The 27763-nt window shown below is 37.5% G+C and overlaps 2 long non-coding RNA genes across 2 annotated transcripts; one reads left to right on the forward strand and one right to left on the reverse strand.

Annotated features, from left to right (window-relative positions):
- Window positions 1-5127: 5127 nt before the first annotated feature.
- On the reverse strand, window positions 5128-6486 carry LOC124643453. Its single transcript, XR_006985946.1, has 2 exons — window positions 6337-6486; window positions 5128-5609 (listed from the first exon to the last, which is right to left on the reverse strand). It is a non-coding gene; the product is annotated as an uncharacterized LOC124643453 (long non-coding RNA).
- A 9270-nt stretch (window positions 6487-15756) lies between these two features.
- LOC124643397 lies at window positions 15757-26662 on the forward strand. Its single transcript, XR_006985932.1, has 2 exons — window positions 15757-15874; window positions 26152-26662. It is a non-coding gene; the product is annotated as an uncharacterized LOC124643397 (long non-coding RNA).
- Window positions 26663-27763: the final 1101 nt, after the last annotated feature.

The following is a 27763-nucleotide window of genomic DNA, read 5'->3' on the forward strand; positions in this document are numbered from 1 at the left end:
AATTACATAAGTGTATAAACCTATCTGACAAAATGTTAACAGGAAAGACCAAATAAAGGCAGCTTTCTTTATCCTAAAAATACCATAGAAAATGGTATACCTAAAGTATTGATCTAGACTCTAGCTAGAGAATAGTCGATGTGTGAAATTCAATTTACTATTATTTCTTAGGAAATAAACCAGTAACCGATTTGTCTAGCTTGTGTGTAAAATATAGATATTTTATAGCTACAGTCACAATGAGGGTTTTCGATACTTTTTCTGCCGCCAGGCGGCGCTTCGTATGCGTCAGGTCCAAACAGCTGTCAAATAGTATGGAATTGTAGGGTCCGAACTTATTGTTTATTGAAATTCTGTTATATTGGAAGTGTTATTGATTTTATTATGGACTACGGTCAGAATAAGGTTTCCGAACTAAAAATTGAGCTAAGAGAGAGGGTGCAAAAGTCACTGGTACTAAGGAAAAGCTTGTTGAAAAATTTGTTAACACAATATGATTTAGTTTTTTTTATTTACTCAACCTCAATAGTAAAACAATAATGCAGTGCTTTAATTATAAAATAAAAAAAAAACACTAAAATCGTTCACTATTCATAGTAAAGATAAGCACTTTGACAGTTACCTGGACCTGACGACTCGGTGCTGCCACCTCGTGGACGCCATTTTAGAAAACCCTCATTAATTTGATTCTTGTCTGATTAGATACCTACATAGTGGCGAATAATATATTTGTGTGTTAACCTTTGCTACTGCAAGGGCTGAACTTGTTACCTAATTAAAATGTTTTTTTTTTTCGAGAACGTAATTTTCCGGTATGTGGGTCAAACTGAAGGATACAGTGAATCTAATATATATCTTATATGAAAATATTGTCATTTTTATTAGTCTGATATTAAAAGAAGGCCTGCCTTCTGTGTAGCTTGTGATATATCAATGTTTAGTCAATTTAGTTGTGTAATTAAATATTAAATGAAAATAATGTAATTTTTAGTGGTAAGAATATTATCATGGTCGGAAAAATTCTATCAAACATTTTTATTCGTTTGACTCAAGTTCTTCAAGTTCTTTTAAATATCCATTTGAGAATTGAAATTATGATCATTTTCACCTACTATGTAATATGAAAATGTTATTTTATAGTTTAAATAAATTGGTTTTTATTTTTGCATTATTTTATACAAGATTCTTTTCAGTTAGTGATAGTTCAAGTGAGGTTTATTTACGTAATATTTAATTATTGTTAGCTTTAAGTAGATAATCTGATATACTAGCGTAGAATTAATAAGAAAAATACGTTTTATTATCTCTGGTATTGCTGCCATATTTTAGAAATCAATACCTTAGTTCGATTTTACTGCTTTTGTATCTAAGATTAATTGAATTTTTAAATGTAAACGTAGCTTATTGTCCTGATCTGATATTATTACTATTAGTTACAAAATATGCCTTCAAAGTAAAAAATAACATCATTTTCGTCATACAGATGTTATCTTTTTACTTGTGAGGGTAAAATACGTATTTTTTATCGATTTGTGAGTGTCGTCTTAGGCTGCAAAACTAGTTAAAATATTAATGAATTTTCCCAATTATGATATTATAATATTAATGTTAGAACACGTGAATTATTCTGAATCTTCAAGCGATTTGATTAAAGGCCTCTGTGTAATTCCGTGTAAGACTGAATTGTACTCACTTTATTGTATTATACTAGGAATATGAGAGAATTGAGGATAAAACACACACTTTTGTACGGATACTGCTTGAACAACTTGTTTGCAGGGCAGTGTATGTGATTATTTGAATCATGAATATGGGCCACTATTGACTGCAATGTGAGTAATGCCACTGTTTTGCTAGCATTTCTTCTGCTAAGTTAACTGTGCATCAAATCTTCCCACTTTACCACACATTGTCCGTTCGGCCTATGACCTGAAGTTTTAAAAATACTACTACCAAGATGTAACAGCTTAAACACATCTAGGTAAAGAATTGATTCGGGACTGTCTTTTATTTTCACCACCTAAAAGTCCTGATTTATCAACCTAACTTGAAAATTTCCTTTGGTAACTACAGTCGACTTGGGCAACAAGTGTAACCAAGTGGTATTGGGTTGCCCAGGAACTAAGTTGAGGAGGTCAGATACGCAGTCGCTCCTTGTAAAACACGGGTGCTCAGCCTCATCTGGTTAGACTGGAAGCTGACCCTAACATACTTGGGAAAAGGCTCGGGAGATGATGAACTATAGTCGACTTGGTTATATTTTTCATTAAAAAACACTCTAGAAGTAACCTCTAAGTGACTGAATTAAAAACTTATACATTTTGAAGGCAAATGCTAGCGAATTAGTATGCTAAGAGAATTCCTGCTGGCGGGAATTATACTACTAAAAGTTATTTTCATTCACAATCTTTACAAGAATCACCTACAGGTTAGGTTTTCTTAAAACTAGATGTAGCTAGATCATGTGTTTAGGACTAATATTGTAGTTTTTTCATGGATGTTAGTTACTCTATAACAGATAGCAAATTATAACTGTGTTACTTTTGTGTCAAAGATCTTCAAAATATGTAAAAAAGGCATAGTAAAAAATCTGATTTTAAAGTGACTGATTATTGGGAAATATACCTACTGAATTTTTTCAGCTCTGTTGAAACGTGTTTCCGTGATGTTGAGAAAGATTTCGGAATGTATGAAATGTCTCAGTTATTTCCTTTATGGAAAATGTCAATGAATTAGGAATTTGAATCAATTTGCAAAATATGGCCTTAGCATGGATACTATAAGGGGTATTTTATAACAAAGATTCTGGCTAAAAATAATTTGATTGAATGTTCTTCTGATAACTACGGAATAACATATTCAGAGCTTCATGTCCTACTTGACTTAAAAAAAATTATTTTTAACTATCAACAAGAAAAATACACAGAAAATTACTGTTTGTTTATTTGACACTTAATATTTTATTTTAAGCACTTCAAAAATCTTGCCTCTTAGTATTAATAAAACTGCGTGTTTACGATACTACTATATAAGACATACAAAATATATGAAAAATGTAAAGAAAGTATTTTTACATGTTAACTGAGCAAAGAAATCAATGGTAATCAACGATTTCTTGAATATACATAATGTGTGTGATTTTTCATAGATAATACACTAATTTGTTGTAGAAAAGGACGGTTTTGTTATACCAATACGTTGTTTTGCGATTGGAGATAGAATTTTAATATAAACTTCATGTAAATTATGTAAAATTTTTATCTTTAATCGGAAAATAAGAGATGGATCAGTTATTGTAATCTACAGTTATTCAACTTCTGAAAAGCAAAATCGTCCTTTCAAACGACATACACCTGCAAAGTATAATTTTAAAATTATTCACTTATTGTCATGTATGTAATATATTATATACAAGTAGATATACGTGTTAGCATAGTATATACATAATATATGTACCTTATTAGGTATACTTTCATATTGTGTGTTTTGTAACGATATGGCTCGATAGTCACCATTTTACGAGTAAAGATCGTTAAAATTTCATACCGCATTTACTTACATATAATACTAAAAGAAACAAATTAATCAGTATTCTTTAAAAACCTGTGTTTTCAAATAAAATCAATGACTTGTTACGTTTCCTGATATGTAACTATTGTGTTCTTACAAGCTTTTTTTTATTAATGAGTGAAAATTTTAAGTGCGTCTTTGAATTGTCTGTCATGTGAACATCTTTGGCAGTCGTTACGGGTAGTCAGAAGCCAGTAAGTCTGACTCACATAACACTGAACATAGTTGGGAGAAGGCTAGGCAGATAAATGAATGTCTCCCTAACTTAATCGTTTGATAAGTATTATCAACTTCAGCAAATTACTTAGGTAAAATTAAAATGTGTTCATAAAAACAAAATTGTTAATATCCTATCGAGCCACATCATATTTTGTATTCCGTGTATTACGATTACAACTTATGCCTTTTAGTATGGTTCCTATACAACTTTCTTACTGTCAATATGTGAAACTTTTCTATCAGTATAGCTGTGTTAGCTAAATAGAGTGTGGAAAAAATACAAAAAAAAAGTATTTCAGTAAAAATAGACATACTTACGTATTTAAAATGTGATTTTTCATAATCTTTGGTCTGATTACACAAATATTGAGGCTGACTTACACAACTTAAAATCCTTAATTCGTCTTTATCAAATTGAAATTTACGAACGGTATTTTCAAATATTTTGCTGTAATTTTAATCAGTAAAAAGTGGTGCAAGTTAGCCTTAATGTAATATATTTGATTGAAATTCAAAACCTTTGTGTGTCGAAATCACTTTGACACAGTAATTCAGTATTTTCCTACAATGGTATTATTTTCATTTGACAAGCAATGCTCTGCCAAAAATCTCTGCAGTATCACTTATATCCGGTACTGCAGAGTTATTTTACACATTTATTTTTCAGCATATCGTGTTAAAACTGTAACAATGAATCCCTTTGTGTTTAGAATACTAACTTCATTTGCATGCAAACTTTAGTTCTGCAGAGTTATTTAAATAGCCATGTTTTAAGCATTTATCATGCAAATAAATATGATTGATTCATAATCTAGATTACATGTCTAGCAACAATAAAGGTATCAATTGTTATGAACATAATAATTATCAATTTGTTCGCATAAAGCGTTAGTTTGTGTTGTAATTATATTATTGTGCTGTCTGATCGTAATGTGTTTTATTTCCAAGTAGGTACCTACAGATTACCTACAGATACAGGCTCTGTACCACAAAATATAAAAAGGAATCCTTATCGCCGAAAACCGTATCGAGATGTTAAAAACTTTCGTTGCATTTCTATCCACTGCCCACCATCTTCTTCAAATCGTCGTTTCACCGTGCAGCAGGATTTTCCTTATATTATAGTTGTTACTGTTACAGCCTTTTTATAGTCCCACTGCTGGGCTGCGGCCTCCTCTCACACGGAGAAGGATTGAGCATTAATCACCACGCTTGCTCAATGCAGGTTGGTGATTTTAGACTATATAGTCCAGGTTACCTCACGATGTTTTCCTTCACCTTTTTATCGGCCATTGGTGTCCAAGATATATTAGAACTAAATGGTAAATGAAAGTGGCATTATTTTAAAATACTTTAATGGTGAAAAAAGAATTTGGATAAAGATTTTTATGTAGTCCATTTGGCAGAATCAGAATACTTGTTCTAGGTTGTAGGCGACTCTTCGACAAAAGTCTTATTAGCAACCCAGACGACCAATTAAATTGCGCAAAATTGACCGTCTAGAGCGTCTTAGGCCCATTTAAACCACCAACATGAACTTCCAATTTTCTTAAGCAAGATAACGGAAAATGCACCCTCCCTAAAACAACTGTCTGAAAATAAACCGTGAAACGTGAAAATCCATTGTAAACAGTTGTTTTAAGAAACCCAACGTTTGTGTTGTGGTAAACTTGAAAGTTAGACGGAAATTTCGTCATCGCTCAAATCATCTAAGTCTTCATCATCATCGTCATGGTCTTCGATGTCATGATCCTGGGCTGTGGAGCGTTCTGAAGGTTCCCGGGGTCTGTGCAGCGTCAGCATTGGTGGCGCGTATGGTGCTGAAGAACAGAATTAATGTGTTAGACAGTGAAATAATTTTCCCAACTATGTTGGGGTCGGCTTCCAGTCTAACCGGATGTAGCTGGATACCAGTGCTTTTCAAGGAGCGACTGCCCTATCTGACCTCCCCAACAAAGTTACCCGATCAACCAAATACCCCTGGTTAGACTGGTGAGTAGGCACTTAAATAAGGGTAGGTAAATAATCTTTATTAAAAATAAAACGTGTCTATAAATAAATTTAAATACAACAACAATAATAACACAATCAATCGAATAATTATTTTAAGCCAGCTTCACTCGCGTCCCGTGCAAAATATAGCCCATGTTCAGCGCAAACATTATAGCTGCCTAACAGTGAAAGCATTCTCCAAACCGGGGTCAAGTAGCTTCGGAGCCTATTCCATTGAAACAAACAATCAAATATTTCGTCTTTATAATAGAAGTGTAGATAGTATACACAAATAAAAAATAGCGCCTTTTTGACACTTCTCATGACCAAACGGTTGGCTTTTATTTCGCCCAACGTTTAAGCATTGCCATTCAACGTGGCAATGCAGCCAGCCTTTTTGCCATGTACACTGCCGGGTGACAGCGATGAAGACCAATTTTTCGAAGCCGAATTTAATAGTTTTAAATTTATGTAAATATAGATTTAGTTTACGTCCTAAGATAGCATCCTACGATTTTCGCACATATTGGTAAATAAAGATATAATCGGCTTTACCGTCAGGTTCGTGCCGGCGAATTTCTACAGATCTTTGATGACCCCTCTTTTCTTTCCCACTACTGAAAGCCACCAAAACGCACATCACACACAAAACAATTAATACTTTCATGTTTTAGTTCGTCACAGTGAACTCTCACTACTGAAGACTAGGTTATGGTCACAATAATGCCCCTACGACGGTATATATACCGACCCTATGGAGTTACAGGTCATAATATCATTATTTCAAAAATAAACACAATAGCACAATGGTTATGAATAAATACGGAAAATGATGTTTTTACGGATATTATTAATGTTATAAATCATAAATAAATAAATCAATGTTTATTTCCAGTAAAAATGATTATATAGGTACGTTACAAGTACAGTAGTATGGTACGACAAAATGTGCAAAGGTATTACCCTATCTCCTGACTCCCAAACTAGGTTTATAGCCTGTGACTTGGGTACCAGTGATTCCACAAGGTAAGCATTAGAGTTAAAAAGTTATACAAAAACTGTTTTCACCAGTAACTTGTTGAACATAACAAAACAAATATTATTTATGTATATCAATTTAATCGTAGAAATAAAAAAGTAGAAACCATGTATAGTATCCATGCATGCATGTAATATAAACACATTTTTTAATAGATGCAAGATTGCAATTAAGAGATTGTACAGTCAATACTAAAAACTATTGAACCTTTGTAAAAGGTAAGGCGTGATCAGTCAGGCCAGTCAGTACTAGAGCTAACGTACAAATTCCTTATCAAATTGTCTTTCTGACTTCATCTTTGATAAGTATTAATATAAAAAAACAGTAAAAATAGATACACATCGGGTACCTTGTATACCATAAACGTGATTTTTGACAATCTCGTCTGGTTAAACCACGGAGGAGAAAAGACTAGCGGAGATGCCCTAACGAAAAATCTCCTAACAAAGCAGCGCGCCAAAATTCGGGTGAGCGGGGGACGAGGAACGTTACTGGCTCCACCCGTGCTCCACCCTTATACGCCTTTTATGGGAAGCCACCCATTTTTTGTAAATCCATCTAGCGTGGAATAGGATGATTAAAATCTAACCCTAAACTAACATCGACCACTAGTGACATACTCAAAAGTAAAGTAAATACTCAAAATTAATAATTCTTTTAAAATAGTAATTCAATTAGAAAGTTTAAAGAAGCATTCATTTGAAATGAACGAAGAAAAAGAGAGAGATAAAAAAGTTAGAAAATTAATTGTTATATAAGTATTATTTTGTGCAGAGAACTTGCCCCACAACAATTTATTAAATTCTTGACCGTTATTTGAAGCTTACTAGTTTGAGATAGGCACCTACGTGTTTTCCGCTTTTATCTCTGTCCTTTTCTACCCCATATCTTGCATCTCTCTCGCACACCGACCAGTTTCACTCCCCACCAGGCAGGAGGCGACGAGTGTTCTCGGCGGCCACAGTTCGTCATTGGCGTCTTGTTTTCCGCCCGAGAAGGTTGGTCTAACCAACCGCTGTAGTATTTCGTTGAAAAATAAACTCAGTGCTCTCGCAGAACACAGGTGAGTTTATAATATTTTATACAATTTGTTAACGGTTTTACCGTTCGATATTCGATTTTGCGAAATCAAGTGTTAATATTTTGTACATCTACCCCTTTTTTGTCACGAGTTTTTTCCGTGTACTTTTTTTTTTTCAGTAATTTGTTTTCAGAATGAGTGACTTATAAAGCAAATATGGATGCGGTAAATAATAAAGCTACCACAGCCCGTGCACGTGACTATGGAAAAGAAAGCAAGCCCGAAGTTCCTAAGGCACCTGTGGCCCTAGTTCAATCCTGCAAGGCGTTCAACTTTTTGACAAAAAAGAATGGTGTGAGGTGCGGTCCAACCAGCATCTCCTTAGTTCGGACTGGTCACTACCGCACTTGAAGAGGGCTGGTGGTGTCAAGAAAGCTTTTCGGCCTTGAAAGACTTGGTACGCTCCCCTCGGACTGCCAGTAAGTCTGTTAGCCACCCCCCATGGGGGTCGGCTCATTATCACGGCGTGTGATGGTTTTCGGCCTTGAAAGACTTGGTACGCTCCCCTCGGACTGCCAGTAAGTCTGTTAGCCACCCCCCGTAGGGGTCGGCTCATTATCACGGCGTGTGATGGCTTTCGGCCTTGAAAGACTTGGTACGCTCCGCCTAGGACTGCCAGTAAGTATACTAGCCACCCCCCGCAGGGGTCGGTTCATTATCACGGACCCGCGCAGGGTACCAATCTTGCATTTTGCGAGTCGCAGCATCATTACAAAGCAGGGACCAGTAAGTATACTAGCCACCCCCCGCAGTGGTCGGTTCATTATCACGGACCCGCGCAGGGTACCAATCTTGCATGTTGCGAGTAGCAGCATCATTACAAAGCAGGGACCAGTAAGTATACTAGCCATCCCCCGCAGGGGTCGGCTCATTATCACGGACCCTCGCAGGGTACCAATCATGCATGTTGCGGGTCGTACCATCATTGCAATCTACCCTCGCAGGGTGGCTTTTTGGATCGACTTTCGAAGAGTCGCCATTATAACCTTCCCTCGAAGGGAAATGGTAATCACACTCACGCTGAATGGCGTGTGACGCAAAACTCTAAAAGCTCCCTTGGGATATCACGAGTAAATTACAATAGGAACCATGTCCAACAGAGGAAACAGAAAGCGTCCAGGACCGCAGGCGGACTTTGATGCGTCCAACAAGGCACGTAAGTTATGACTTTCCAGGCGGGTTGCCTAACATTATATCAAGACCAATGGAAAGAAATGGGAGCTCCGCCTTTCTTGTTAAAAATAATAACTGGGTATCGCATACCATTGGCCAAAAGCCACCTTTGATAGATAATGCCAGATTTGACCAGAGAGTCCAAAGAGATGGATGTCGTCATATCCCAAATGATAAAACAAAAAGTTCTATTGATAGCTGCAAATTCTGCCAGCTTTCTTTCCAATATGTTTCTTGTGCCCAAAAGGCGACGGAAAGAGCCGTCCAATACTCAATCTCAAGGTTCTCAACAAGTTCATAATTACGGAACCCTTCAGTTTAATAAATGTTTTTCGGGTGCTAGAGTTTCTTCAGAAAGACGAATGGCTGTGCAAGTGGATCTCGCCCAGGCTTACTTCTACCTTCCGGTAGCCGAAGGTCACAGATATGTTCTTCGACTAGTATACAGAAGAAGACTGCTTCAGATTACGTGCCTACCATTTGGCTTAAGCACGGCACCCAAGACCTTCGCCACAGTGACCAATTTGGGTGGCTCAAACTTTGAAAACTCAAGGGTTACTTATAATTGTGTATCTCGATTTTCTGGTGGCTCACCAAGATATATTTGCCTACTTTGGGATCATTTGCACCATGTTTTGGATGGCAAGTGAATAAATCGCAAGCATTATCAACAAGATAATAACAAAACGCACTACGTGACAAACAGCACGACAAACTTAGAAGACCTGCATAGCTTGATAGGACTTTTAAACTTCGCAAGTTTTCGTTGTTCCATACGGCAGACTGCATTACCGGGCTCTCCTCACTTTCCTCAATGCAGTGTTGAACAGCAATCTATACCTACCCTATTCATGGAACCGTGAGCCAAACGGTGAACAAACCATAAAAAGGGTTCTTATAAGTCACGATTGAAGTAATGATCATATTTTATAAAAATAACTACGAAAGTAATATACTGACAACATTAGAAATGATATTTTAGAACGATGTCTGTGGAACTTATGCAATCTTTTCAAACATAATTGAAATCAAATATGTATGATAAATGCCGTAAATTATTTTCTTAATTTTAATGAAATATGTAGTAAATCGTTTACATGTAAAATGAACCTAGAAGTCTTGACTGTCATACATAGAACCCTACTTAATTGAAGACCACAGATACTAAGAACATTTTACATAAAAATGTGACGTTTTTGTCATCGGTCGGGTTATACCCACCATTTTGAAAAAGTGTCATTCTTTGGTTACATTGTGGGCTCACAGCTCGGTGAATGGAGTATAGCAATGTTGAACCTACCAGCAGATACCTTAGCAGATCTAAAGTGGTGGCTGGTCAGCTGCCACCAAACCTTGGATATTCATTCGCCACTTCCCTGTCACCTTATAACCACGGACGCCTCCGATGTAGGATGGGGGCACAACTGAACGGAACTCCCGTAATGGGTTCATGGAACGAGAGAGAAAAAGGCTTTCACTGCGATCTGAAAGAGATGCTTGCAGTATTAACTGGAAAATCACGGCAAGTTGCTAAAGAGATCAACAGCCATTTTTCAATGCAGAAATGGGACTGTGGTGTCATATCTAAGAAATCAAGGTGGCACCCGATCAAGGAGCTTACCGAACTTGACGTACAGAGTATTCAGTTATCTTGAGCTGTATCAAATCTATCACGTCGTGAATCATATACCAGCCCTATTCAACAGTCAGGCAGACCATCTCTCCCGACACAAACCTCCACCGGAGAGGCATCTTGTATCAGCAGTGGACCTATTTGCCTCGAAGCGAGCCCAGGGACACATAGTTGTGTACTACGTGCCCCTAGATCTGAAGGACCCGAAAGCGGGGTTCCACGATGCATTTTTCTCAAGTTTTGACTTACCCGCTAGCATGGGTATTACCGCCACCTTACCTTATACCGTAGGTCCTCAGTCATCTCAATTCAGGAACGGGAGTTAATCTCATAGTAGTTCCTTCGGTGGCACCAGGTATTTTGGCGAGCAGATTTGAAGACCCGATCATTAGCAGTACCCTACACACTGATGAACCTCGAGCAGAAACCGATAGACACAGCAACGGGTATACCCCCTGCCAAGGTCAAGGAAATGGGGGGGGGGGAGGGACAAGGAGTCTCTCCGACTGAAGTCTTCTTCAATCCACACGCAACACTTATCAATCAGCTTGGAGTCGATGGTTAAATTGGGGCGAAAAGTATGAAATTGGATCCTATGAATCCTTGAATCCCTATTTGGACCTATACTTACCCAATTTTTAGCGGACTTACACATAGTAAATAAACTAGCATACAATACTATTTTATTACACAAGTCAGTTATAGCTACACTATGCAATGCAGAAACCACTCTAGAGCTAGGCTCACACGTTCTAGTCGGACACATTTTAAAATCAATAGCGCTGAGCAAACCTGTTCCCCGGGAAGCCGTCCATCTGGAATATTGACCAATTGGTAACCTACTTAAGTGCAGTAAACGTAGACGAGAATAATCCATTTGCAACTTCCAGGCACACTGCTGCTCTTTCTTTTGCTAGCTTGTTTCGGAAAGGCGAGTCCATGATCTTTCCTTGCTTGCAATAGACCCAGAACATTTCAAAAACAACAAAGATAATTTAATCTTATGGCCAGTCTTTGGCTCTAAGACCGACAGTTCTAGTCATAGGCAGTCGGGTTGTTGTTTGATGGATAATCAGGAAAATATAAATCTAAGTCCAGTGTATTGGGTCAGAAAGACTAAAGCCTTGTTAGAAGATAGACGGACATCGGCTAATTCCTTAAATTTATTTATATCCGTTAGAGGCCAACCAAAGGCAGGCACCCGAACGATGATGCGGGTGGATTAAGACATTGTTAAAAGAGGCAGGAATAACTACAGCCCCAGGAAGCTTCCACTCGGCGGTAGCGTCAAAATCTGTGTTGACAATATACCTTTGGACGATATATTAGCAAAGGGTAATTGGCGATCAGGCAATACATTTGCCCATTTTTACAGAAGGGAAAGATACCCACTAAATAGAAGTAGCAAGTTATCTCGATTATTTAATTAATCCAGCTGATTAATGTCTATATTTTTTTGTTACTATTGTTATTAAGAAGTATCGCAATGTTTTTGTTGATTACTATTAGAAAATGAAATCAATTTTTGCTTTTGTTCTTGCATCTCTCTTTTAATTTTTATTACTCATCCTTCGAGCCCCTTTCCCAACTATGTTGGGGTCGGCTTCCAGTCTAACAGGATGTAGCTGAGTACCAGTACCAGTTAACTTTGATTACATTAGTATTCCAGGACGCAATACACATACTTACATGCGATTACTCGTGTACCTAAGTACCTATTTACATACACAATTTCATTGTGCTTTTGCTCACATTGGCGTCCACTTCCACCAGGCGATAACAAACACGTCTCAAACTAGTAAGCTTCAAATAACGGTCAAGAATTTAATAGCAGCGTTTTACCTGAAATAAAACGCATATTAAATACTTACCTTATTTGAAGCTTACATTTTAATTTCTGCCTGGTGTTTTCGACTCAATGACGAACTGTGGCCGCCGAGAACACTCGTCGCCTCCTGCCTGGTGGGGAGTGAAACTGGTCGGTGTGCGAGAGAGATGCAAGATATGGGGTAGAAAAGGACAGAGATAAAAGCGGAAAACACGTAGGTGCCTATCTCAAACTAGTAAGCTTCAAATAAGGTAAGTATTTAATATGCGTTTTATTTCAGGTAAAACGCTGCTATTTACTCCTCCAGAAATGAAATAGGTATCTAGGAACCATTAAACGGAGACTCGATGAAAAATCATTTTTATTCACCACGGGTCTAAAAACCCCCATGGTGTAATTTAAGTATCAACTTATGGCATTGTGTTAGTTCGTCTACTAGCCACTATGGCATCACAAGCACGAAAATTCGTTCTATTTGTTCTAGAACATGTCTAAAACCGTGCTGCGATGACTGTTGTTATTTTCGATGTTGCCACATTACGAAATTCACCAAGAAAAATGGGAATTAAAATTATAGGGACAGTGTTTATCAAATTAGAGTTTTCACAACTATATCATAACGGCGCATCCACTAAGTGGCTGACATTATGTGTGTCCGATGTTGCTCTGAGTAAAGGTACATTCAAAAAGTATGTACGGCAAGAGAGATATACCTATGTAAAACATTGCTGATCTATTCTAATATTATAAAGAGAAAAACTTTGTTTGTTTGTTTGGTTGAAATGGATAAACTCAAAAACTACTGGACCGATTTTAAATATTCTTTCACCATTAGAAAGCTATATTATCTGCAAGTAACATAGACTATATTTTATCCCGGTGCGGGCAGTAGCTCCACGGTACGCGGGTGAAACCGCGGGAAAACGGCTAGTGATGAATATAAATAAATCTACATAGTTAGAGTTATGATTAATTTTAAGATAATTGCAGCTTTTTTAAATAAGACCTTTTTTAAGAATGGGTGATTGCATTTTCGATGTCTGGTAGCACTTAATTTTGTAACGGGTCTCTCTGTCTTGATGAACACAATTTTACTTCAAATATACGTAAGTCGACTACTTACCGAAAGATGGTGTTTTTATAATATTAAATTTTCATGATAATATATCATATGTTTTGGTTTGTAAATAATCTATAAAAAAAACTTGTAGGATGCAAGGGAAAATGAAGCTGCTTTTTAAGGCAAAAATTGGTACCAATAATATACATTGATACAAGATTGATACGAAAATAATACAAATTCACTTAGAGGTTCTAGAAATGCAGCTATTCGACGACAGATGTCTCTAGCAAAAAATATGTTTTAAAGCTAAAATATTACTTACACGTGAAATGTTATCCTATGGTATGTTTGAGTTTGGATCCTGAGCAATTTCTACAATTAATGATAGCGCATTTCATCGTTTTAATCGAGTAACAAATAAAATCTGTTGAAATTGTGGTAAAAATACAACCATGACAAGATGTCAGTTTGATGTAAAGAACGATATATGGGCGGTGTCCAGCCACGCCTGCCGTGACGTAGTCGTGACGTATTTGACCTACCTGAAGGCGCGTGACCTACCTGCGTTAGGGCATCTCCGCTAGTCTTTTCTCCTTCGTGGGTTAAACAAATATTAAGGCTGACTTACACGAAAACCTGAGTCTCTTTCAAATTGAAATTATTGATAGACACTATAGGATACTTTCTAATATTTAGCAGTAATTTTGTTCAGTGAGAAGTGGTGTAAGTTGTTTTTTTGTAATTGATTTAATTGCAATACAAAACCCTGTGTTAGTCACTTAATCATCAAAAATTTTCATTTTAGTTTGACAAGCAATAACTCTGCAAGCCAAAAAATCTCTGCAGTATCACTTATTATTCGGCACTGCAGAGATGTTTTTACTTCATCTCAGCATATCGTGTTAAAACTGCAACAATGAATCTCTTATTTTTAGAACATTAACTCGGTGAAGCCTTGTTTAATTTCGCCTTCACTATTTTATTCTGCAGAGTCTGCAGTGTTTTTTAATTATTTTTTTGAGCATCTATATTGAAAATAAATATGATTTACTACTAGCAACAATAAAAGTATACATTGTTATGAACATAATAATTTTATTATTATCAGTTTGTTCGCATATAACGTTAGTTTGTGTTTATTTATTTATTTGTGAGAGGTAGCTTCACAGCTGATAGTACATTACATTAAATCATCATACCAAACATTACGCCAATTATAAAGTACACAAATATAACAATAACAATAATAAGACCAACACGTCAGGAGGCTCTCGGTAGGCGGCTGGATCAAGGGACTGATTCAGAAGGCAGTACTCCTTGATACGGCGCGTATTGTGAGGTTTCTGTCTCTGGGACCCTAACCACCGGTACCTTGGACCCTGTGCCCGATATCGGTGGCAACCTATTTTTTATACTTTTAAATGTTTTTTATTTTTATATTTAATATTTAAAAATGTAAAATGTAAAATATATGTTTAAAAAAAGTAAATGAGAAAACAAACAATGATCACTCACGTGAATAAAACGTTTTTCTTTCTTTCTTTCTTTCTTCTTTCTTTAATAATGTGTTGTAATTATATTATTGTGCTGTCTGATCAAATGTGTTTTATTTACAACTAGCTTCCGCCCGCGATTTCACATGCATCCCGAGATAGGTTTTGTAACTGCTTTCCGTAGCCGGATGGTGACAAAACTATCCTATGTTTTTCTCCCCTCTACCTATCTTGCTCCCCTCTAATTTGCAGCTTACCTAATCGATCCAGCCGTTCACTCATGATGGCATGACCAAGATAAAGATAGGTAGTAATATTCATATATACAGATTACCTACTGATTTTTTAGGCTCCGTACCACAAAAAAAAAACCGTTTTGCTAAAAACAGTATCGAAATGTTAAAAACGGCAACTTTCTTTGCAATTTCTACCTATGAAATAGGGTAAGTAACCTACTACTTTTTATTATCATCATCATATCCTCGCAGCGTAACACGACGAAGGCACTTCGTGTGCATTAGTTTTAAGTATATGTTTATATAGGATTTAATGTTATAATATTTATGTATAGTATTTTCTATGAGCCTTGATGCCTGATTTAAATAAATAAATAAAATATCAGCCAACAGAAGTCCATTGCTGAACGTAGGCCTCCCCCAAGGAACGTCAACCGTCCCGGCGGTCCCGGTCATGGGCAGTTCACATCCATCCATTGACCTACCTTTAAATCGTCGGTCCACCGCCCACCGTGCAGCAGGATTTTCTTTATATTATCACAAAATGGTAAATGAAAGAAGCTTCTATTCTTACAAAAATTTAATGGTAAAAAAAAAATATTTGGCAAAGGATTTTATTTTAACATTGCCCGCAACTTCGTCTGCGTGGGCAATATAGAATCGTCAAAATACTACTTATCCCGTAGGTGCATTCTTTCACGTGACAGTATAATTAGGATTAGCACTTAGCAGTCGCATAGATTCATTGATCAAGGTTGTGTTGTGGATGTGACCATTTATCTAAACAAAAGAAGTAAAGTTTGTGACGTTGTGAATATCTCTGGATCTAGTCAGCCAATTTGGAAAATTATTACGTATGGTGCGTAAGTAATTTTCACAGGAAACAGCTATAATCTATGTCTATATGCTTTGAGTCTGACAAAGCTGTCATTTGTACATTTTCTGCAGCTGCTGCGACTAATCAGAAGCCAGAAAGTCTGTCAGTCTTACCATGGATATCGTCTTGTGTAGTTGACTGGATTGAAGATAGGTAGATAGGTAGTCGCTCCAAGCAAAATATTGGTACTCAAACAGATTCGGTGACTGGAAGCCAACACCAACATAGTTGGGGAATAGCTGGATGGATGATAAAATGAGTCATCATCATCAGCAGGCGCATAGGGTAGGATAGTTTCACTACTGGGGAGAAACACTTGTATGACGGGGATTTTCTGTGCACTTACTCACTATGATAAGGCTGACCCCACATTAGGCGTGCGTGATCCTCGGGCGTGTGAGTAGCGCGGGCGTCGCGAGCGCGCTGCGTGAACGTCGCGTTTTGCTGCCCTGCGGCCTGTGTGAAGAGTGCAAGCGACGCGCTCGCGGCGAGCACGCGGCGCTCGAGTTGCGTTCTTACCCCTTCGCCCGCTATCCCCGCCGCCCGCTAAACGCCTTAGCAGTTAAACGTCAAGGAGAGCGGCGCGTGCAAGCCGCGAGCGCGCTGCAAATGCCGCAGGGCAGCAAAACACGACGGTCACGCAACGCGCTCGCGACGCACGCGCGGCGCCCGCGCTACTCACACGCCCGAAGATCGCGCACGCCTAATGTGGTGGCCTAAGCCGGGACTCCACCGAAATGTTTGCATTAGTTCACGAATAGGCAAAATGTACGTATCTGTGCGAGTCCACTTCATGTGTTCGTACTTGAAACCTGCAGTTTTGCCAAGATTTTCAAAATGTACGCTCGCAATTTGCTTTTTCTTGGTGGAGCCAGCAAATCAAAAGAAACATAAGTGTTGTATACTGTGCGTCACTACCGCACACCGGGAAAATGTCGCTATTGCGGAGGACGTTTATATACCATATTTTGTGTCACACGTAAACAGGACGACAGTAAGTATCCACCGAAACACTGTCAAAGATCTGATGAACAAACAAATCAGACCTGACTTGGTCACCTGGGGCCAATCAGAGCTCTATGAAGCGATCATACGCTTTGGCTCCTACTGTTATTGTGGTTTCTGAAAATTTAATCACCTCATTCAACGATGAATGTAATTCTGATGGTATTATTAAGAACACTTGCTTAGCGCAGAAGCTGACGTTAGCAGGTCAAGTCTTTTGACTTCTCGAATAGGATACCATTGATTTTTGTGCAATGCACACCTGCAATGCATTCTGGATTAGGATAGGATATAGGTGGATAGGATTTGCAACAGAGAACAATTCTGTCTTTATGATTAAATGACATCAAACGTAGTTTTATATAAAAGGTGTTTTTTTAGACTTGGCTCGGGTCTTACTGAGACTGTTCGTAATCGTGAACAGTGTATTTGCGATCAGAAGTTGAAAGTAAACTTGTCTCTGGTATGCGGCGCGTAATTTGTACGTTTTCAGACGCATAACGCATTTTACGTGTGTATGGTATTAAATCGAGAAAGCTCCCATTTCTTATCTGCACTTTGTATCTGGGCTTGTTTTTAAAGCTACAGAATCCTACATTACCTACCTCACGCTTAGCAGCGCCTGTGAGAGATAGAACCTCATTTCTTCTAGGTTTAATTTTACATATTTTGCATCAGAAAAAATAATTAAGGTCTACTTAATACTACTCACTCAAAGTAATTTGTTTTAAGGCCACCACATTAGTGGAAGATAAGCTAAACTATGTTTATGAAAAAATCCTGATATGAACTCCATCTGTAACTTTAAATGATAAGTAATTGTTCCACTAAAGTCATCATTTTTGACATAATGTTCAAAAAATAATTTAGATGGCACCGTTTTAAATTTGGCCGAGAACTATTAATTTTCCTTTCATCAAGGTAATAATTATAGTTGGATTTTGATGTGGCACGGCCAACTGACAAACACAATTGAAATGTCTATCGAAAAATTACACTTCGTGTTAAAATATGGTGAATTACGGAAAATACACAACTCCATCTGTTGAAATAATAATCCTCTATAAAGAATGTATGGTAATATTGTCATTTACCACCTCGCTCCTCTGGCAAATTGATGATGTATTTTATTTACCACAGATGGAGCTACTTTAACCTTGGCTAAACAAAATTTTCATTTTTTTTTCTTCCGAAGTTACTTATAAAGGTGTGATTTTCTGTGTAAAGATTAATAATAGGCCGATCAACTAATATAAGTACAACATTCAAATGTACAGTTTTGACAAATAGATTGCGTGTCGTAATATTTTACATGTTGAATTCACAAAATTAATCATATCTTTTGATAGAGTGAATCGATTTCGATGAAACAAAAACTAAGTAATACCCCAAGTTACGTAGAATTTTTGTATATAAGCATTGTCTGCATTTAATTCGTAAATTTTACGTGAATCCCGAACAAACAAACAGATAAACAGACAAACAGACAAACAGACAAACAGACAAAAATGACAAAAATGATGGAAATGGGTTCTGTTAGTTATCCTTTAACATGCTGGCTATTTTTTTTGTCAATTTCTTCAATGTACAAAAATTACTTTTCTACAGATTTATTATATGTATAGATAATCAAAATCACAATAATATTTTAAGTTGTTCTCGGTTCTGGTAACTCTTCATCAAAACTCTTATTAGCATCCTAGATGGTCTATTAAATTGCGCAAACTTGACCGTCTAGAGCGCCTTAGGTCCATTTAAACCAGTGGTCCGCGGACCACTGGTGGTCCCTGGAGGCATACCAAGTGGTCCGTCAAGCTTAGCTTCGCGACGTTGCTATACGTTATCTAACTTAATTTTTATCAACTTATAATTGCGAGCGGGGGTTTTCGCATGGACGTATATCGGGTGTGTCGTCCTAGTCCCCCCATTCATGAAAATGTATGTTTGGGCTACATTTTACGTAATATTTGGTTGAAGTCAAATAAAAATTTGGCGCTCGCTTCGCTCGCGCATTTGGAAACTGCATAGGCTAGTTTTTCTTTATTTGCATTTGCTTACCTACACAACTGCCGACATGCGTTTAGCTTTGAGTAGAAGTGACCCAAAAATACAGTTTTTTTTTTATAAATAATAAAGAAATGAGTGCTAATTTAGGTAAACCGATGAGGTGGTCCCCGGCAAGACAAACTTTAGTTAAAGTGGTCCCTCATGTCAAAAAGGTTAAGAACCACTGATTTAAACCAACATGAACGTCTAACTTTTTTAAAGGAAGGTGACGGAAAATGCGCCTTCCCTAAAACAACTGTTTGAAAATTAACCGTGAAACGTGAAAATTCATACTGAGTAGTTTTTTTAACCCATTCGAGTTCAAACAAAAAGTACTTATATTATTTTGGAATTTTCTTTGTTTTCATATAGAATTGGGAACAGAAAAAAACTAAATATAAGAAAAATATGAAAAAAAAAATTGTTTGAGAAAAAAAATGGATTTTTTTGTGAAAAAAAAAACACGCTACGCACATAATATTTTTCATATCATAAACGGATGTTATAATTAAGTAAAATAACAAGGTTAACTACATTAACTTTACGAGATCTGTTATTTACACTTAGGAATATGACTGTACTCAATCGAGTACCTTCAGTAGGGCTGCCATCCGTCCGGGTTTCCCCGGATTTGTCCTCGTTTGGAGGCCGTCCGGGGGCCGTCCGGACGGGGTTTCAAGAAGTGTCCGGGGAAAACTCGGACACTTTTCATGTAAGGAAGCACCTCATTGAATTTAAGTATATGTTAATGGTAAATGGATTACAAATTAGGTATTATTTTTATTTTTTTAAATCGTATTCGTTCGGGGAAAATATGCAATTTACGCGAAATGTCCGGGTTTTTTTAATGTTTGTCCGGGTTTGGCGAAATTCAAGATGGCAGCCCTAATCTACAGTGACTTCTAATGGGTTAAGAAATCTGACGTGGATTTTGTGGTGAATTCGAAACATAGACGGCAATTTCATGATCGCTTAATTCATCATCTTCTTCTAAATCTTCTTCTTCATCATCTTCTTCATCATCCTCATCCTCATGGTCTTCGATGTCATGATCCTGGCCTGTGGAGCGATCTGAAGGTTCCCGGGGTCTATGCGGTGTCAACTGTGGAGGCGGGTACGGCTCTGAGGAACAGAATAATAAAAGCTTTATTTTCTCTTGAATTATAATACGAATTAAATTGTCTATGTATATCATAAACACCAATGACTGTGTTTCGGATGGCACGTTAAACTGTAGGTCCAGGCTGTCATTGATCATCCTCGGCAGTCGTTACGGGTAGTCAGAAGCCAGTAAGTCTGACACCAGTCTAACCCAGAGGTATTGGGTTGCCCGGGTAACTGGGTTGAGGGGGTCAGATAGGCAATCACTTCTTGTAAAGCGCTGGTACTCAGCTACATCCGGTTAGACTGGAAGCTGACCCCAACATATTTTGGGAAAAAGGCTCGGGAGATTAATAAGACAAATTAGGAAAGCTGGCCCTACCACCATATGGGATACATAGCAGGAAAGAGAGAGAATTAAGTACAATAAGTAGGTACATATATACATCATCGCATTTTTAGAGAATATTGTCCGAATAAGGTTACGCTTGTATTTGATCACCACTTATCATTGTTTTTGTTCTTTTATGCAGCACATTTAAGTCGCCTTTTATTAGTTTTAAGTTAATTTTTTATGTAAATATATATTTAGTTTACTTCATAAGATAGTAAATACCTAAGGATTTGGTACAATCAGCTTTACCGTCAAGTTCATGCCGACGGATTTCTACAGATTTTTGTTGAGCCCTCTTTTTCTTCCCACTACTGAAAGCCACCAAAACACACATTACACACAGTACAATTACTAATTTCATTTCACCTTTCTCCACTGAATACTAGGTAATGGTCACAATAATGCCCCCAAGACGGTATATATACCGACCCTATGGAGTTACAGGTCATGATTCGATCATTATTTCAAAAATAAACACAATAGCACAATGGTTAGTATTGATATGAATAAATACGGAAAATACTGTTTTTACGGATATTATTAATGTTATCCATGCATGTAATATAAACATGTATTTCAATATTCAGGAAATTTTGCAAGGGGGCGATTAAGAGATTGTACAGTCAATAACAAAAACTGTTAAACAGCGTAGCGTCCATTAATGGGTTAAACAAAACCAGGGGCCTGATTCTGCTAAGTTAATAATGTCAAAATTTAATAGAAATTGAAGCGCAATAGCAGTTTTAACCTTAGCGGTCATTCTCCTGCTACTAATATAAGACCAATCGTATTCCAACGACATTCGATTGGTTTGCGATTGGTCTGCTATTTTGGTGATTTTGGTCTATACGGTAGTTTTCTCTGCAATCATATTGCAATCGTAAATCATTTGCAGACAATATGATTCATTGTTGAATCACAGAAAATGATAAAAAAAAATATTTAAAAGAAAAAATTGTGATATGCCACATACGCTTCAATCGTAATTGAGTCGGGATTGGATCTCAGTCAAATGTGAATTGTATGTCGCTTAAGTAAAATTAGGAGAATCGGGCCCCAGTATTTTTTAGGATGGACACCTTCTTATAGGTCAAGTAGCGTACGGTAGGCGTGATCATTCAGCCCAGTCAGTACTAGAACTCTACGAGGCATTCGAATTCTTTGTCAAATCAAGACCAATGACAGATAGGTTGATTGGTGATTTTATTTTGAAAAAAAAAAAGGCGGGTTTATTTATAATTATTATTTATTTATTATGAAAATAATTTCGCCCAACGTTTAAGCACTGCCATTCAACGTGGCAATGCAGCCAGCCTTTTGGGTACACTGCCGGGTGACAGCGATGAGGATCAATTTTTCGACGCCCTTTGTTACTTTTAATTTTTTTATATGTAAATATAGATTTAGTTTATTTTAAAATTATAATGTACAGATTTTGTTGAAAAATAAATAACAGACTATCATGGGCCGGTTCCATAGTTCCGGAGCTAGTAACGTTCCTCGTTTCCCGAATACTCTTATTTTGGCGCTAGTAATTTTGTTCAGGAGTTTTTGGTTTTGACTGTTCCTGCCTGCAATGTACAACACATCATTTGTTGCATTGTTTTTGAGGCAAATCAATTTAAACAATGTAAATGTAAGCACCTATATAAAATGATGTAGTTTCAATTTTGTCGACATAACTATGCTGGAGGTAGGAAGTATATGTTGACGTCATGGACATGAAAATATTATTTATTTTGTGTGTTGTGTGCATGGTGGTGGCCGTACCTGAGAATGGACATAGACAGAGGAGAGAGATAGAACGTCGACAGTATAACATTGGAGGTAAAAAAATTATTAAAATTAGCTTTCAACTTTGCACAAGGCTTTTCAGTAACCGGGGCTGCGGGTTGTTCGAAAGAGATACCGCGGCCCTGATACAAAAAGGCCTATGACGGAACACGACGGTTTTTAGTCAGTAAGAGTCTGACACTCCCTCACCGCTGCTAACCCACAGCGGGAGCCATTTGATGATTTTTGACGTCGGAAAAAAAAGGCTTTTCAGTAAAAAAAAGTGAGTGTGGGTTCAGGTCAGGCAAGTAACATTGCAACGACTGATCTATGAAGGAAAACATCTCGAGGACACCTGGACTTGTAGGTATAAAGTCTAACATCACCAACCCGCATTGAGCAAGCGTGGTGATCAACACTCAATCCTTCTCCGTGTGAGAGGAGGCCGCAGCCCAGCAGTGGGACGATAAAAAGGCTGATGATGAGCTATCACCAGTGGTTTCAAGCGGGAATTACTTTCGCGAAAAAAGTAACCAATAGCATGCTTTGATAAATAAGCTATTTTACAAATGGGTTCAGTAGTTTTAAGAAAACAAACAAACTTTTCAGCTTTATAGTATAGTTTAGTAACATTAAAGGTGCTCGTGTAGCTAAGTATCTAATAGTTGCCAAGTTGTTCGATCATAAGCTTATTAAGAAAAGCTTCGATCCGTGCCCATACAGCCATTTTTGGTCGCAGATATGATAAAGATGTAACAAGTCGCAACAGCTTCGTAACTGATACGACACAACGTGACTGTGTAGGGATTAGCTTTTATGAGTTGTAACGGTTCAGTAAAAATGTGACGGAAACTAGATTCAGTAACTTTGTGTGGTCGCTGTGTCGATACTTTACAGCTTAATTTGTAACCACACATTTTAGAAACTTTGCGTTTGGTTTGTAACCAGTGTGCAATGTTGACACAATTGTGTTGTAACTGGGTAGTAACATGTGTAGTCGATGTTCCAGAACACTTTAACACTAACTTGCATATATAAAAACATGACGAGAGCCAGTTATTCTCAAACTGTCTATGTTTTCTGCCATTATCAACCATTTAATAAAATTTAAAATGAGTAAACAACCAAAAACCTTACGTAAATTCCGATGGACTTCAACTTTTTACAGAAGAGTAAAAGAAATAAGTACGTCCCAAAATATCTCAAGTACCTAATTGTACTCGTACACAAGTTTTTTTTTTTATTATAATACCTAATATTTTTTTCATGATGTGCATTGTTAGTAGGGCACATTGACGGATACCCATTTTATTGAACTTAAAACTTATTCTTTTCTAGGCCATTTACAGGAAAACAGTACGGAATTTAGTGGAAGAGCTTAGTGGTATAGTCCCTAGTGCCCAAGTTTCAACTTTCGAGCTCCAAATCACTGTTTTTTCGTTTTCTCGGCCAAAACAAGACGTCTTCGTCTTTAACTCAAGTACTCGGCACAAGCGATATTAATTCTGATGAGCCTCCTTTGGTTAGAACAATGAAAAAAGGCATCTTTACTTGATAAAAACTTTGGGAAACACTGTAACCAAATATTAAGAGAAACCATCTTAAAAATCTAGTAATTTTGTAACAATTTACCGTAACATGTCGACACGTGTCGACACATTATCGTAACTTTGTGACTAGTTGCGACGAGCATATTTTTCATAACAAACATCAAAAATGTTTTTTCATAGTTCATTATTTATCAATTTTATGAGTAAATCTTGCTAAAATAATTTGTATTAGGATTAAAATATTTGATATTGTATTTAAATGGAAGCTTTTAAGCACTCGATGTGCATAATTTTATATTTTTATTTTATTTAACAAAAGTTTTTCTTTCGCCAGAATTATGAAAACATGATATTACGGTGGCGCGTTGGAAATATCAACATATTCAAAGAAATTACACAGTAAACTTCTTTTCCCAATAAAATTTGAGCATTATAAACCATATTAATTAATGAAAACTAAAACTTTGTTAACTTACCTTGAGTTCATCAACTCAAGGTAAGTAAACCATCATTATGGGATTTCTTGTATTTTGTATTCGTCGTGTCACTCACGCACGAGCCAACGAAATTGATCGAACGAATGAATGATTGAATGATTAGTGCTAACTCTGGTTAAAATATGGTAACAATGTTACGACACGGCGACGTAAATTAGAAACCAAATGTTACTTGTTTATTGTGTCGAGATCTTCCCCATTTTTAGTTGCAGCGACGGCGCCAACACGGAACGTCGACGAGATTATGTTTCGAGATAGATCAGTGTCGACGCTAAGTGTCGAAACGGTTACGTTATGTTCGCAAAAATGGTTATATGGGTGGATAGCTGACCATCTATATTATGAAGAGCGAGCCGGCAGCGAAACAACGTCATTACGTCGTGTTCAATCATAACATCAATCATAATCGTCTTAAAATAATATTGAGTTTGCGGTGACAGCAAGCTTACACCTCGCGGCCGGCGCGCGGCCGGCGCGCCGACGGCGAGCGAACAGCGCGTGGTTGGCGCGCTGGCAGCTAGCCGTAGTCTTAATTCGAGGCGACGCCGTGCTGCAGCCGTGCTGTTGCGGTGCTGCTATAATGTGCCACAAGCTTTACTCGCATCTCTGGCTGTCTTTACGTACTTATAGTCTGTTTTTTAATCTCGTAGACTAAATTGACACTTGCAAAATGTCAAACTTTCTAATAATTTTGCTAGCTCTGTGGTGCAGTGTTGTACTTACGATACCGGTTCGTTGAATCGTAACTTTTTATCTATAATAGACGAATTTAATATTCATTCAAAGTTTTATATTTAAAATTCACGTACGTACACATGGCTGTACGACGTGCTACAAACTGCCAGGGATATCTGACCACGCAAAGCCATGCGTAATCATCAAGGATAAGCCCATTATTTCAGGATGACTTATTGTAAAAAGTTACGATTCAACGAACCGGTATCGTAAGTACAACACTGCACCACAGAGCTAGCAAAATTATTAGAAAGTTTGACATTTTGCAAGTGTCAATTTAGTCTACGAGATTAAAAAACAGACTATAGTCAGAGGCTAGAAAGTCTGAGAACCAGTCAGTCAGTCAGTCTTACATACCATCAGTCTTACATACCAATTTAATGTATTGAGAGAGACTTTTTGGGTCTCTGAGACAGGATTACTTACTCCTCAGTCCTGGGTCAGATAGGCCGTCGCTCCATGTAAAACACTGGTACTCAGCTGCATCCGGTTAGACTGAAAGTAGAATCCAAAATAGTAGGGAAAAGGCTAGGCAGATAGATAGGTATCTACTTATTTATTTTTGGAAGCTTTTCCTCTATATAATAGGTATTGTCTTTAAATATTTTTTATTTTTTGACCTTCTTAGTTTGTTTTGATAAAGGGTGTTTCCTCGTTTGTGTGTATAAAGGGACAATAAATCCCTTTTAATTTTTTTTATAGATGTTGTTTGTTTAATGTTTTTGTGCGTTGAAGTTATATGTTTTCATTTATTATTGTGTCCTATCTATCGCGTTAGGTTAAGATAAACCTATAATAGTATATTAGACGTATAAATAAATAAAGATTGTTTTTAAAATATTACAGGACCGGTTCCCCTGCCACAATTTGGTCCAATCCCTCCGTCACCTTATCCTGGCTGGAATTCTCCGGGACCAAGACCTCGCCCTTGGCGCCCTGGCAATCGTCGACCAAGACCATTTCGTCCTAACAACCGGCGACCATGGCTTAAACGGCGACCAGGACAGATGCGACCCCAACCAGGACCAAATAACTATTATGGGCAACCTCCCTATGGCTATGGGTTGTCGCAATCATTATTGTAATGTGACTAGTTTTCATCAGCGGTTTCTCCCGCGTCCCTGGGGACTACTTTATGCATCTGGATAAAAAGTAGCTTTCTTCAATAGATGGGCTAACATACCTATATTATATTTTCATATCAGCCCGTAGTTTTTGATTAACTCGTTCAAATAAACAAATTCTTCAGATTTTTATAATAATTATACCTAAGTGTAGATGTGCTGAACCTAACATGGATTATTTTTTGTGTGCTTTTGTAATGAAATAAATATTTAAGTACCTAAGAACTTAAAAATGTATTTAATTTGAATCCTATCTTCCACCTTTTTAAACCAACTTCCCAAAAAGAAGGTTCTCAATTCCGATGTTTGTATTTTTTTTCACTATTCTTGACTTCACATACCCGGCCGGAATATTTTCCTACAAATTGATAAAAAGTAGTCTATTTCCTTTCTCAGGCTAACGGTGCACCCAATTTAAATTGGTTCGGTAGTTTTACTCATTATGTAAAGTCGGAAAGTCTGGAACTATTTTTGCTGGGCCCAGCAGGGCCAACGCCTGCCGGGGTTGCGGGATTGATCGAAAGAGTTACCGCGGCCCTGGTACATAAAAGGCCTACGACGGAACACGACGGTTTTTAGTCAGTAAGAGTCTGACACTCCCTCACCGCTGCTAATCCACAGCGGGAGGGGTCTTTTGAAGATTTTTGACGTCTTTAAAAAAAATTGCCAAGGGATACCTAGTTATCCAAGTAACTGGGTAGAGGAGGTTTAATAGGTATATCGGAGAAAGCTATGAGCTTACCTTTTAAAATTCAAAATACATTATTAGTTGATTTGTTAAAGGAGAACGGGCGAAATGTTTGGATGTTGATCTACTTCCCCTCTACTATTAATGAGTCGTGTATTATTTGAAAAGTCTTTTTAAGCGCAATATTTCGTACTAAAATACTACTCGAAGTCGAAGGAAGTCTTGGTGGCCTAGTGGGTAATGAACCAACCTCTCGAGTATGAGGGCGCGGGTTCGATTCCAGGTCAGGCAAGTACCAATACAACTTTTTTAAGTTTGCATGTACTTTCTAAGTATATCTTAGACACCAATGACTGTGTTTCGGATGGCACGTTAAACTGTAGGTCCCTGCTGTCATTGAACATCCTTGGCAGTCGTTACGGGTAGACAGAAGCCAGTAAGTCTGACACCAGTCTAACCAAGGGGTATTGGGTTGCCCGGGTAACTGGTTTGAGGAGGTCAGATAGGCAGTCGCTTCTTGAAAACATAAAACTCTGGTACTCAGCTGAATCCGGTTAGACTGGAACCCGACCCCAACATAGTTGGGAAAAGGCTCGGAGGATGATGAGTTTTACTCATTATGTAAAGCCGGAAAGTCTGGCAACGA

This window comes from Helicoverpa zea, chromosome 27, assembly GCF_022581195.2.
Source record: "Helicoverpa zea isolate HzStark_Cry1AcR chromosome 27, ilHelZeax1.1, whole genome shotgun sequence".
Lineage (NCBI taxonomy): Eukaryota > Metazoa > Arthropoda > Insecta > Lepidoptera > Noctuidae > Helicoverpa > Helicoverpa zea.